Below are 13,464 nucleotides of genomic sequence, written 5' to 3'. Positions count from 1 at the left end.
CTCAGGGGGGAAGCCGGCAACTTGCCCCCACTGTAAACAGTGTGGGCGGGTAGCTGCTGACGTCAACTGGGGAGATAATTGGGCAGTGGAAGGAATACTTTGAGGAACTCCTCAATCCCACCAACACATACTCCATGGAGGAGACAGAGTTTGGGGAGTGGCAGTTAAGCAACTCCGCGGGGGTGGATGAGATCCGCCCTGGGTATCTCAAGGCTCTGGATGTTGTGGGGCTGTCCTGGCTGTCATGTCTCTGCAACACTGCGTGGACATCGGGGGCGGTGCCTTTGGAGTGGCAGACCGGGGTGGTGGTCCCCGTCTTTAAGAAAGGGGACCAGAGGGTGTCAGCAAAAATATGCAACAGTATTACCACTCGAAGTTAAGCAGGAGAAATAGGTCCTAGGGTCTTGTTTGTAATGTGTCTTTTAGCAGTCTAAAGATGTCCTTTTAAGATGTTTTCATGTTGCCTAGGTCAACCGAAGTTCCACGGGGCTTGTTTGGTGGCCATGTCCACACAGATAGTGAAAAAAAGACAATTATTTTAATTAGTTTTTAATTTATTTAAAATTCTTGAAGTGATAACATACTTAGACTCGGGGCGGGGGGGTATTCCACTCAGCTGGCTAACTGCATAACCCTGGCACGAAATGTATCCAAGAACCTCTTCAAGTGTGGAGCATGACGAAAGGAAAAAGAGTTCTTCTGGGTTTTATCCAGCTTCATGGAATATGTAGAAATGTTAAGGTCCTTTACATGATACAACCACTCTGATATCTGTGCAAAAAACACAATTCAGGCTCACATAACACTATGCGTGTAAATATATATATATATATATATATATGTGTGTGTGTGTGTGTGTGTGTGTGTTTACTTACATATGTGTTTATATATGTGTGTGTGTGTGTGTTTATATATGTGTGTTTATATATATATATCTATATATATATAGATATATAGATATATATACATACACAAAATGTGTGTGTCTGTGTGTGATTATTGGCAACTACTATAAAAGTTGTGCCAATTGAGCCTAAAGTGTTTAATTGCCTATTTTACACTCTTATCAGCGTGGTTGTATCAGATCAAGTACCTAATCATGTGTTTTCTGGTTTTTATATAATAAAGTAATACATTAATTGTTTTTGTACTGTGTGAAAATGAATAGTGAAAATTGGTGTTTTTTGCTATTCATGTGGACATGAAATCAAAATGGCTGCCAAATGGACACCAGGGGTCATGACAAACTAAAAGGGACATCCTTAAGTTGCTGAAAAAACAACAAAAATCATTCCATCTACAGTGCCTGCCATTCAAAGTCCACAAGTTATCTCATGAATGTGCTCACATGTGGGTTGATGCCGTCACACTTTTTTCTTCACCTTGGAGCCTGTTTCTGGGTTGATGCCCAAGAAGTACCTGTAAATCAAATAATCAATCAAGCATTAATATCAGGTGATCTTTGTGAAATTAAAAAGCATAAAAGCAATACAAGCAATTAAGTAAACATTTATTAGAGCAGGATAGTTCATTAAAAAATGAAAAGGTCAGTTTGATTTTCATTTTAAGCGAAACATCTCTTTAAGCACCTGACTTCCTGGCAGAACCCTATGATGGTACTGCCTTTGGTGTTCATGGCCTCTTGCAGTTTAACGAGGATGGAGACATATCTCAGTGGAGCTTTTTTCCTCACACAATGCTGCCTGACCTGAACACATGTGGCTTAGTATGAGCATTTGCACTGTATCAAACCAAACTACAGAGGGGCAAAAAAGTATTTAGTCAGCCACCAATTGTGCAAGTTCTTCCACTTAAAGATGACAGAGGACCGTAATTTTGTGTCATAGGTACAATTCAACTATGAGAGGCAAAATGAGAAAAATATCCAGAAAATCACATTGTCAGATTTTTAAAGAATTTGCAAATTATGGTGGAAAATAAGTATTTGGTCAACAACAAAAGTTCATCTCAATACTTTGTTATATACCCTTTGTTGGCAATGAGAGAGGTCAAATGTTTTCTGTAAGTGTTCACAAGGTTTTCACACACTGTTGCTGACATTTTGGCTCATTCCTCCATGCAGATCTCCTCTAGAGCAATGATGCTTTGGGGCTGTTGCTGGGCAACAAAGACTTTCAACTCCTTCTGGGTGTATATGTGCCTAAGCATTCCAATATTCCAACTGTTTAATTCAACAAAGCCTCCAAAGATTTTCTATGGGGTTGAGATCTGGAGACTGGCTAGGCCACTCCAGGACCCTGAAATGCTTCTTATGAAGCCACTGCTTCATTGCCCGGGTGGTGTGTTTGGGATCATTGTGATGCTGGAAGACCCAGCCACGTTTCATCTTCAGTGCCTTTGCTGATGGAAGGAGGTTTTCACTCAAAATTTCACGATACATGGCCCCATTCATTCTTTCCTTTACACGGATCAGTCGTCCCTTTGCAGCCCTAAAGCATGATGTTTCCACCCCCATGCTTCACAGTAGTTATGGTGTTCTTTGGATGAAACTCAGGATTCTTTCTCCTTCAGACTCAACAATTTGGGATGAAAACCACACTGCTCCTCCTCAATCTGAGGTTCAACTATTGCCCTTACCCTCCTCTCCAGTACCCTGGTGTAGACCTCTCCAAGGAGGCTGAGGAGTGTGATCGCCTGATAGTTGGAACACACCTTCTGGTCCCCTTTCTTAAAGATGGGGACCACCATTCTTGAGCATCTCCTGTGCTCCTTCTTACTTCCTGCTTGGTCTCCCTAGTCCTGGGTTGTACCGAATTTTCAAAGTCGTCATCTGGGCCAGACTCGCCTGTCTGTGTCTGCTTCTCAGCAACTGCCCTGGTCACAAACTTCACCAGCCAGTGTCGTAGCACCCTGTTTGTATCTGGGTGATATACCATGCCGGACTGTTCTTATCATAACCAACAAAATGCCCCTGGTCACACCTCCTTTTTCCTGTTTGCATGTGTAGCAGGGTCTAAAAATATTTCATTCAAGACTAATAAATATGTAAATAATTAAATAAATAAATGTTAAAAGGTTACTTTGATTAAAAAACAGGTTCCTTAAAAGAGTTAAATACACTTAAATAATTTAAATCATTATGAATTGATTGATTCATCTTTGTCATATTGTTTTGTGTAATTCATGTCATTGGAGAAAGTTTGGTTGATATGCACATAGAAAGAATGTATAGCCTTGCAGGGTAAAAGGTTGAATATATTGGGTTTTATTCAATCAAGCTGGTTGTTGGTTCATTTAATGGCCAGTGGGGGGTGTAACGAGGCGGGATGCAGAGGAAACCCCGTACTGTGTAGAACAGGGTTCAGTCAGAGGTAAACAGACAAACTGTAGACACAGTGGAAATGTGGTCGCGGGTGGAGTGTACACAAGTGGGGAGGGTGGTGGTCTGCTCAGATTCAGCAGCAGTCCAAACTAGCATCAGGTCATGTCACACGGGTAGTCGTCAGGATGTTTTGTACCAGGTTCTTCAGGCAGTCACGAGGATAGTTCAGCGGGGGGGTCAGGTTAGGTTTTTATGGGTACCAGCACATGTGGGGGTGGAGGGGAACGAGAAGGCAGATGAATTGGCAAAGGGGGTGAAGAGGACGGTGGAGATGAATGTGAGGGTGAGTAGGGCTGAGGTGAAGGTGATAGTGAGGGAGAGGGTGATGGACATGTGGCAGGGAAGGTGGAACAAAGAGAAGAAGGGTAGGCACTTGTATAGGGTTCAGAGGAGTGTGCGGGCTAGAGGGTGTAGGGGTGGAGGTGGGCAGAGGAGGGAGGAAGTAGTGAAGGTGAGGCTGAGGCTGGGACACTGTGGGCTGAACGGGACTTTGAAGGTGTTAGGGAAGCACGACACAGAGCTGTGTGAGAGCTGTGGTGAGGAAGAGTCAGTAGAGCACATACTCCTGAGGTGTGGCAGGTATGAGGTGGAGAGGAGGGTGATGAGGGACAGGTGGAGGAACATGGGGAGGGGTGAGATCAGTCTGGAGGGAGTTCTGAGGATGGAGGATAGGGAGAGTGTTAGGGTTCTTTTAGAGTATTTGAGGGATGCAGGATTGTATGATAGGATTTAGGTTTAGGGATTATGTGTCGGATTTAGAGGTAGGATTTAGGTGTAGGTGTTAGAAGTAGGGAAAGATGGTGTTCCGCGATGGGACAGAAGAGGGCGGTAATGCTCCATCTGGTTGGTTGCCAACCGCCGTAATAGCCAAGGAAGAAGAAGAAGAAGAACGTGGTCGCAGTGTATGGTGTTTATATGTGGAGGGATGCAGATGCAGAGTCTCATCAAGCTGTGACAGACATCATGTCGCTTGCAGAAGGTAAAACTAACCTCTGTGTATTTTGTGTAATGTTAAGTTTTGATCCATGCTGTCATTAGCGGTAACTCTAAATGCGGTTAGTATATTAGCACGCTAGTACTAACAGCAGCACATGTTATTCACTTGGTAGCTCATACTGTTGCATTGTGTTTAATATGTGTTAGCATGATGACGTGTGTATAGCTCGAAATGACATGCTAAGATAATAATTTTGTGTTAAGTGTAAGTGACTAAAAAATGGTGTTGTACACATCTATCAGTCTGAACCAGGACGCCATCCTTGGACCCTTTTTGGATGATTAGATGTGCTTCGCGCCAGGGTTGCCTTCGTGAAATGTGTGTGCCAGTACCGCCAGTATCCGCGCTTCTCCCTCCTCTTATCTTCTAGCCAGGTTTTCAACCATGGTTTCAGCCCCCTTTTCCCTTTACCCCTGCCAAGACTTGTGAGTAACTAGCTACTAACCAGTGCACTGTTTTGTTTTGTTTTTTTGCTTGTTTGTACAAGTGAAGCGGCCATTTGTTTTAGGTCTCCACGCTCCCAAGCAACGACTCAGGCCTGCAACGTGTTTTTTGTTTTCTTATTGAGAAGGAACTTTATTTGATTTTGTTGCAGTGTGTGTGTGCGTGTGAGTGTGGGCCCTTTAGGTAAGATAAAAGGTTTAACAATTGGTAATTCAACAAGAATAATCATTTCTGAGAAAAGCTATAAATCTTAAAGGGAAATTCACTAAGGTCTGTTCAACATTCTGTATTGCCAGTAGTTGTTGTGATTGATATTATAATTCACATTTGAGTTAACTAAATTCACTATTTGGATTTAAAGTGTAGTGTGTGTGTCATACTTGCATTTGGTAAAGGTGTGTTTGGAGTAAAACGGTAATAAGTCAAACAATTCTTAGTGGGAGTTAGATTCTTAATATCTTTAAAAACTTACTGTATTTTCCTGCTAAGTGGAAGCACCACCATATAAATAGACATTTCATATTTCTGCTATTCATTTAAAAAAATCAACTGATAAGTTCATTTCATTTTGAAACCTTGATATATGTACCCAGGACCCCGCCCATAGTACTACAACATTTGAAATATCCAACTAGCTACATGGGACGGGTGTTACACATGTGTAGCAGACAGATCCGAGCATCACAAGTCACCAACCTTAACGAAACACTTTATAATCCTGAGAACACACAATTGTCCACATTTCCATCCATTCATCCATTTTCTTCCTATCCCCCCAGCCTATCCCACCAGCTTTCGGGCGTGAGGCGGGGTACACCCTTGACAGGTCGCCACTCCGTTGCAGGGCCAGCACATCCAATTATAATTGGAACTAAACGAATTAGTATCCAATTAGCCTAGTCTCCATTTGCATGTCTTTCGACTGTGGGAGGAAGCCGGAGTCCCGGGTTAGGGTTAGGGTGAGAGAACTCATGCAGGCATAGGGAGAACATGCAGACTCCACACAGAAAGATTCCGTGCCCGAGCCGGAACTCAAACCCAGAACATTCTTGCTATGAGGCAACAGTACTAACCACTTGCAGTACCGTGACGCCGTTAGCCACATTTCACACTGGTAATAGTTGATACTGCAAATATCACAGCAGTTTACTGTGGTGGCACTGTTTTTATAGAAAATTTAGAAATTTCAGGCTAAACTTTAAATTTTCACAAGAAAAGATTTTAAAGTGATAATACAGCAATTTAGTGTGATATATTACAGTTGAATATAGTAAAATCCTGGTAATTATATACAGTGAGGGCAACACATCCAATGGGAAGGGCAGTTGCGATTGCTCTAAGCCTGCAAGGGAAGCTCAGCTTCCCCTAAAATGTCACCAAAAAAAAAGTGGTGAAATATGTACTGCTGTGTGTACATTTCATTGACTAAATATGCACTAGAAAGCCTTCATCTTTTGTTCAGAATCAGCTACTTATCACAGGTAACCCCCGCAACTTCCTTCTCATTCATCCCTGCAGAGCTACAGAGCTTTAAACAGTAGGACGCTCAGCTTCTACTGACTTAAATGGGGAAGCGTAGAACGGGTTGTTCCACTGCAGTGAAACTCAACCATCATTGAATAAATGCTGGGCTTTGTCCCGCTCATCGGACGTTCAGCGTCTCTGGGGGTCTATGAGCCAGTGGGCTTGCCAGGACGCTCGGCTTCTGCGTGATATTTTTTGATTAACAGCTTAATGAGCGAATCAGCGATCTTGAATAATCAACATCCACCGGAGCATTTTCCAAGTTTTTCATTCTGTTGTTCTGAACTGATCCGGAGACTTTACCAATCCCCAGTGACTTTGTCTTTGTTAAAAACAACTAGCGTTGTGTTTTGCAACTCTGTTCTATCTGTTCTCTCTGTCATGATGTAGGCTGGAAAAATGAGCTTCCCCTCCTTGAAAGACCGGCAGCCGCCACTTGTGTTGGGACTTTCCAGACATTATGTGCTGTGGTGCTTTTGCTTGCAGCTATCAGTCATGGGGTCATGTCCACTTAATGAAAAATGTGCATTACCTTATGGAGATAATGCTCACAATGTATGGAGGTGCTCCATTGATAAAGATGAGCTGCAGATAAGGTGCATTTATGCACATATGACTCTGTCATCCTTCTCATTCCCAAAAGTTTCATTTGTAAATAAATAGGAAATAATGACAAACTAATAATGAAACACCTTATAAAGTTCTTTTCTGCATCTTACACATGGAAAGGTTAAGGTGTTGTTCATCCTCTCTACCAGTAGATGGTAGTATGAGTATTTAAAAGTATGCCTTGCATGTCTCTGCTTTAAGTCAGTCACTGATGCATGTTTATGAAATGCATTTCATTTCATTTGGTATTTGATTTTTAGACATCTGCAGGGTTGCTTGCAGTGAAGACTCTGCTCTTAGGTCATCTGATGTCAGGACAGGATATGTACACCAATAAAATAAAACAAAATCATGCAAACAATTTCATTTATATTTAATAAGATGTTAAATAAAGTGTTTACTAAAATGTTCTGCAAGATGAAAACTTTATTCTTTAAATGCTGCATATTAAATTTACCTTCATAGCTCATGATATTGGTATCTAATGCCAGTGTAGCAGCTCTTACCAGTAATATCTCATTACACACCCTGTGTCTTAAATCAAAACAAGACAAGAGCAATAATTCCTGAAAAAGATTAAGCTTGTTTCTTGATTTGGACAATTGGAGCTAAAGCCTATCTTCCTCAAAAACACTTTATTATTTCCCTATTAAAAAAAGAATTGAATACAAGTTGTATTATAATCAACTCAAACAGCAAATCAACTGAATAAAAACTGAATACAAATTGTTGTCACTCAGCCAAACTATGCCAGCAGTTTTGAGGGCGATCACTTCCCTCTCTGCTGAGTATATTCAAGTCCTGTATCATGATGCTCAGCAAGCTGTGATTAAAAGGGAATTTTATGGGATTGCCGAGTTTCCAAATGTGATTGGAGTGATTGATTTTGCCCATGTGTGTCTGACGCCACCATCTGTGAATGATCACACAATGTGCATACATCAATCGCAAAAATTACCACTCAGTTTATGTTCAAGTAATCAGTGATGCCAGAAAGAGAATTCTGAATATGGTAGCCCAGTGGCCTGAAGGCCCACATGACTCATTCATTTTTCAAAACAGCAGCATAGGTACTGGGATACAGGAGGGCGCACTGCATGGTCGCCATGATTCTTGGTGAGTTATGTGCACAACTATTGTTTTAATTGTTGGACACGTACCTCTAACAAGACAATGTGACTTATTTAGGTTCATATTTTTATTCTAAGTGGATAAATCTAAGTTGTATCAAATGCTTTATTAGCCAACAAACGCTGTTGACCACAGTTGTAATTTCTCTCCCTGCTGCATTTTTTTGCTAGCCTTTATACCTGAATTCAGGGTACTAAACAATACTAAACAGTGCGTGTCTATCGGACTCATGCGTATCTCCACTTCAGCCTCTGAAAAGTTTTTTTTTTTCCCCTCAGCTGGCTTGTGTCCCTCCATGTCGTAATCTCTAGGGGTGCGGCTTCCATACCGTCCATTTATAGGGGCGTGATTATGATAATTACGATAGAATTCAGCCATCATATCTATCAATAGATGTTCGTTCTTATGCTGGGATTGGTATGATTGGTGTGATTTGCATGTTTCATAAATCTCATGTGAGTCCTGTTGTATGCTGATTTCTCTGCCCATATTTGTGCTGGTTTGGACACTCCTTTGATAAATGAGGGCCCAGAACTTTAATTTTGTTGGTCTGGAACCAAGATGCTGCTCACTTCCTGGTGTGTTTGGGGTCATTGAATTACTTGAATTGAACACTCATTTCAAGGGCATTTCCACTTCAAAATAAGGCAATATGACCTCTTCAAGTATTTTGGTATATATGCAAACTGATCCATGATCCCTGGTATATGATAAATAGGTCTGACACCATAGTAAGAGAAAAATCCCCTTATCATGATGCTTGCGCCACCATGCATCACCGTCAGTGTACTGCTGCTTGAGTTCAGTGTTTAAGGGTTGTCGACATCATTGTCTGAAATTGTCTGCAGATCTTGGACCCAACAAGAACAATCTTACATTCATCAGTCCACAAAGTGTTTCTCCCTTTCTCTTGAGGCAGGTTGATGTGTTCTTTGGCAAACTGTATCCTCTTCAGCACATCTTTTTTTTTAACAGTGGGACTTTGAGGGTGGGTTCTTGCCAACAGATTAGCTTCACACAGATGTCTTCTAATTGTCATAGTACTCAAGGGTAACTTCAGACAATCTTTAATCACACTGGAGCTGACCATTGGCTAAGTCTTTGCCATTCTTTGCTTTCATTCGAATGGTAGATTTCCCTTTTCTTACATGTCTGTCTGGTTTTGCTTTCCATTTTTAAGCGATAGGCTGCTTGGCTAAAATGATTTCTATCATTTTCTGCACTACTTTAAATATTTTCCCTTTTCCAATCACCGTTTTAAGTTGTAAAAGTACACTGTTCTTCTGAACAATTCCGTCTTCCTGAGAAGTCCTGCAGCTCTCTGTAAATGCAATAAAGTGCAGGGAAGAGAGGATACAACCCTGAAGAGAGCCATTGGAAACCTGCTAAATTCTCTCTGTTAAAAAGTTTAAAAGTAACAATAAATATGATTTCGCTGACATAAAATGAGATGATGATCGCTCATTTCGCTCAAAGTTCGCTCACTCGTCGGTTGAGGCGACACGCAGCAGCAGTGTGAGCGTGTGTGAATGGTGGCTTTTTTTCTTTTATCGCTTTCGCGTGACATTTCAATGGATCTGACCCCACAAAAATGACTTAACGAAAGCCATTGGTCTTTGTGCTCATCTTGGGACTCTTGTTTTACCTCCTTAATGACCACAGTGTGTTTTCTGAATCTTACCATTACAGATGGGAGTTTCTCCTACATTTGAAAGATGTGGGCACGGGGGTTGTGAACTGTGCATCTTTCCATTCGGAGATCATCTGCCTGGGGGATCCCTATCTGGGAATCGCGAGCCGGACCTCAAATCCTAGTGCCGGAGGGAGGAAGAGAGGCAGACGTGGGGGAGTCCGACAGCGCCTCAAATGCCAGGGATATTGGTGGATTCCACTTCGCTCCATTATCCTGGCCAACGCACTGTCGCTTTGGAACAAGGTGGACGACTTGCAGGCAAACATCAAATTCCTCTTGGAATACAAGAATGCTTGTCTCATTGCCATTACGGAGACGTGGCTCAAGCAGCAGGATTTGCAACCCGATCTGGAAATTGATGATTTTGGGGTACCGCTGCAACTTGACAGAGACCACACAGTGACGGGGAAATCACTGGGGGGTGGTCTCTGCTTATACATCAACAAGAAGTGGTGCAAATATTCTGTGGTCAGGGAGAGTCTGTGCACTCCCGACATAGAACTCTTCTCTGTCTCCCTGTGCCCATTCTATCTCCCAAGAGAGTTCCCACAGATCTACATAAATTTGGTGTACATTCACACAAAGGCTAACGTTGCTAATCCTACGCGAGCCATTGTGGATACGACTCTCAGACTTCAGAGCATTGCACCAGATACCCCTAGTCTAATCATGGGGGATTTTAATCACTGTACTTGGGAAGTCCCTCCCAAGCTATCAAAAGTATTTTACTTGCCCAATGAGGAACATGAAATGCTTGGATCTTTGCTACGGCTCCATAAAAGGTGCATATAAATCGGTTCAGAGAGTGCCGCTGGGCGCATCCGACCACATGCTGCGTCCGAATTGCCAAGTAGGTCAGATTGTAGGTCGCAGAGTAGGTCGTATGCTGTCCGAAACCACAACTTGCACAAGTAGCGACCTACTTCACAACCTAAATTCCAACCTAAACACGCCCACATTGTAGGTCGGTTCAGGTGCATCCTATGGAGCAACCTATGGCCCACAATGCACCGCGGACGACTTCTTCATCCCCTAAAAACTTGTGGACGCGCAAGCAAAGTTTGCGCCACCAACAGTCTCCCATTCTTATGCAACACGAACATTTATAGTCATTGTTGATGACTAAAGGTGAGTTCACAGCAAACGCAACACAGAGTGAACACACCTTTACAGGTGCGTTAATGTGCTTTATAATACAGAATGAGTGAAAGGTGCGTACACAGTCAGGCCAGCAGGTGGGGGCTTTCGTTGGTGCTGTCTACCTATTTGCAGTATCTGTGCTCTGCCAGCAGAGGTCGTGCTTCACCACCAATCTTCTAGGGTGTCTGAATGGTGCCGCCATGTTTAGGTTGTAGCAGTAGGACGTAGGTTGCCACTTGGCAATTCGGACGCAGCTACAGCCTCAGCCGAACCCAGCCACCCGCTGCATGTTGAGTATAAACTGCTGCCTTCTGGTCGCCGGTACACTGTACCGAAGTGCAAAACTAACAGATACAAGAACTCCTTTGTCCTTGCGACCATTGGTTTTATTAACTTGTTGTGACTTAACATCCTGGGAATCTGTGCACCTTTTTATGATTGATTGAGTGTTTGCTTTGTGTTTTTTTTTTTTTTATTTTATTGTACATGTTTTGTTTTTAGTTCTGCCCGCTGCAAAAAGAATTGACCCTCAGGGGGATAATAAAGTTTCTTTCAAATTCAGGTTAATTTAAATTATGTGGCTGCATCTTGTTAAAGACCAAATTAAAATCAGAAAGTAAAAGTCTCACATGTGAGTTTGGTCATTCCAGATGTTTATACACTCTAAGATGAAAAGTTTATAAAAATGAAATAAAAAAGATGAAAGCTTAGAATACTCTGCCCCTTTACCAGCTTGATAGACAAACTGCAAATGGGTCCAGTTTGCCATCCAAAGGGAGTGGATTTTCTTTTGAGATCTTTTTTTAAAGCATTTCTTCGAAACAGAGGTTTGTGCAACTTGTCTTAAGTCATTAAGTGCCTTAAGGTTTATTGGTTTGGAGATGGGTACTACAGTGGCTGTTCTCCACACAATAGGTGTCTGTTCATTCTCTGCACACATCTGGAAAATAGTTGAGAAGACATCACTGAGCTGATCAGCACAATTGCACAGCATGTGTCTACAAATGGTACCAGGGCCTGCAGTCATCCCTGTTTTTACCCTTTTAAATAGATTTGCAACCCATTCCAAAGAAATTATAATCCTGCTCTGGGGTGTGAAAGACTCTCTAAGTGTGGAAACCTTGTCCAAGAAGTAAGACTTTGCAAACTTAAAAAGAAAAAACAAATTGATGGCATTTGGCAAATTAGTGTCATCCACATCATTCACATTGATGCGTTGTCTTGTGTCTCGTGATGTTGAATAGAAGAAGTGAATAGAAGTCACTACTATGACCTGTTCAGGGTGTACCCCTTCCTTATTTCATTTTTCACTTCTCTGGAGGCAGCATTCTTCTCCAGAGGATCACTAGAGTAAAAGGATTGTTTTCTTATTGATAATGCTTTTCAGTTCTTTAGTCACCCCAGGTTTGGTGTAAGGGTAAACTTCATCTATAAAGTGGATCCAGTATAAAGTGTTTATCTCCTAACAAAGTCAGATATTGTCCTGTTTTAAGTGTTTATTCTGTGTTCGGAGGCTGTGTTTGCTCATATGACGGTAGACATTGTATGTGTATATTACATACATTGACAAAAACAGTACTCTTACTTTGTTACCCTTACATTGGTAACCGAATCTTTGTCAATTTCAAGTTATTTTATTGACCATTGTGGGTTTTTCTTTCTTTAGTATCAACAATTTTGTCCACCTATGTTACTATATGTATTCATACATATACGCAGCATAGCTCTCCTGATGCAGCTGGAACATTCATGTATTGAATGATGACAGTGGTTCACATGCTAGGATGCTTGGTTTGTTGTTCATCAAGGTAAATATTTACATGGGAATTGGTAAATTAAATAACCACACAGATAAATAAATATCCATTCATTCATGTTACATATCACCGTAGCAGAATGTGTGTGGAGATGTGCAACTGTGTCAAAATCCATGTGCATATTATCAGGTTAGTAAAGAATCTAAAAGCATGCCATCAGCCTCAGTAGCTACACAACCATGAGACTACCACTTGGCAATAGCATCAGGCAACTCTGTTGACCTGCTGGTGTTAACAAGCTCTCATTTGCTGAAATCAAGCCACCCTCCACTTCCAAAACCATGGTTACAGCATATGTTTAAACTAGGTAATTGTGGTAAAGTTTTTTCATTCACTCAATAGATAAGAAATGCTTAACATAAAAGTGAATATTCAACAAAATATAGCTTAATAAGAAAATCAAAGGCTCATGTATAACCCATGGATGGTCTGGACTTACTCTTGTGTTTGGATATGTCCTAATTAGATCTGATTTGACTGAGTTGATCAAATAGAACCATGTAAATTTAAGGCTCTTTAACGCTGACATGTGTTGTCTCTTTAATATGTCATATGCTGAATGTAGGAACTTGTGATCCAGGTGAAAGATGATTCTATTTATGCTAACACTGCAACAAAACAGAAAGTCTGTTGTGAATTTTCAATCACACTGCTGCTACTGTGACTGTCTTTATTACTAGGCAGACTTACTTTACATGATAAAGATTACAGTCAAAATGACTAAATAACATTGTAAGATATACAACAGGAATGAATACTAACACTG

This window comes from Aulostomus chinensis, chromosome 9 (genome assembly GCF_037954235.1).
Source record: "Aulostomus chinensis isolate RoL2024-O1b breed Wild chromosome 9, RoL_Achi_v1.0, whole genome shotgun sequence".
Classification (NCBI taxonomy): domain Eukaryota; kingdom Metazoa; phylum Chordata; class Actinopteri; order Syngnathiformes; family Aulostomidae; genus Aulostomus; species Aulostomus chinensis.
The sequence above is the reverse complement of the archived record's forward strand: the minus strand, read 5'-3'. Positions refer to the sequence as shown.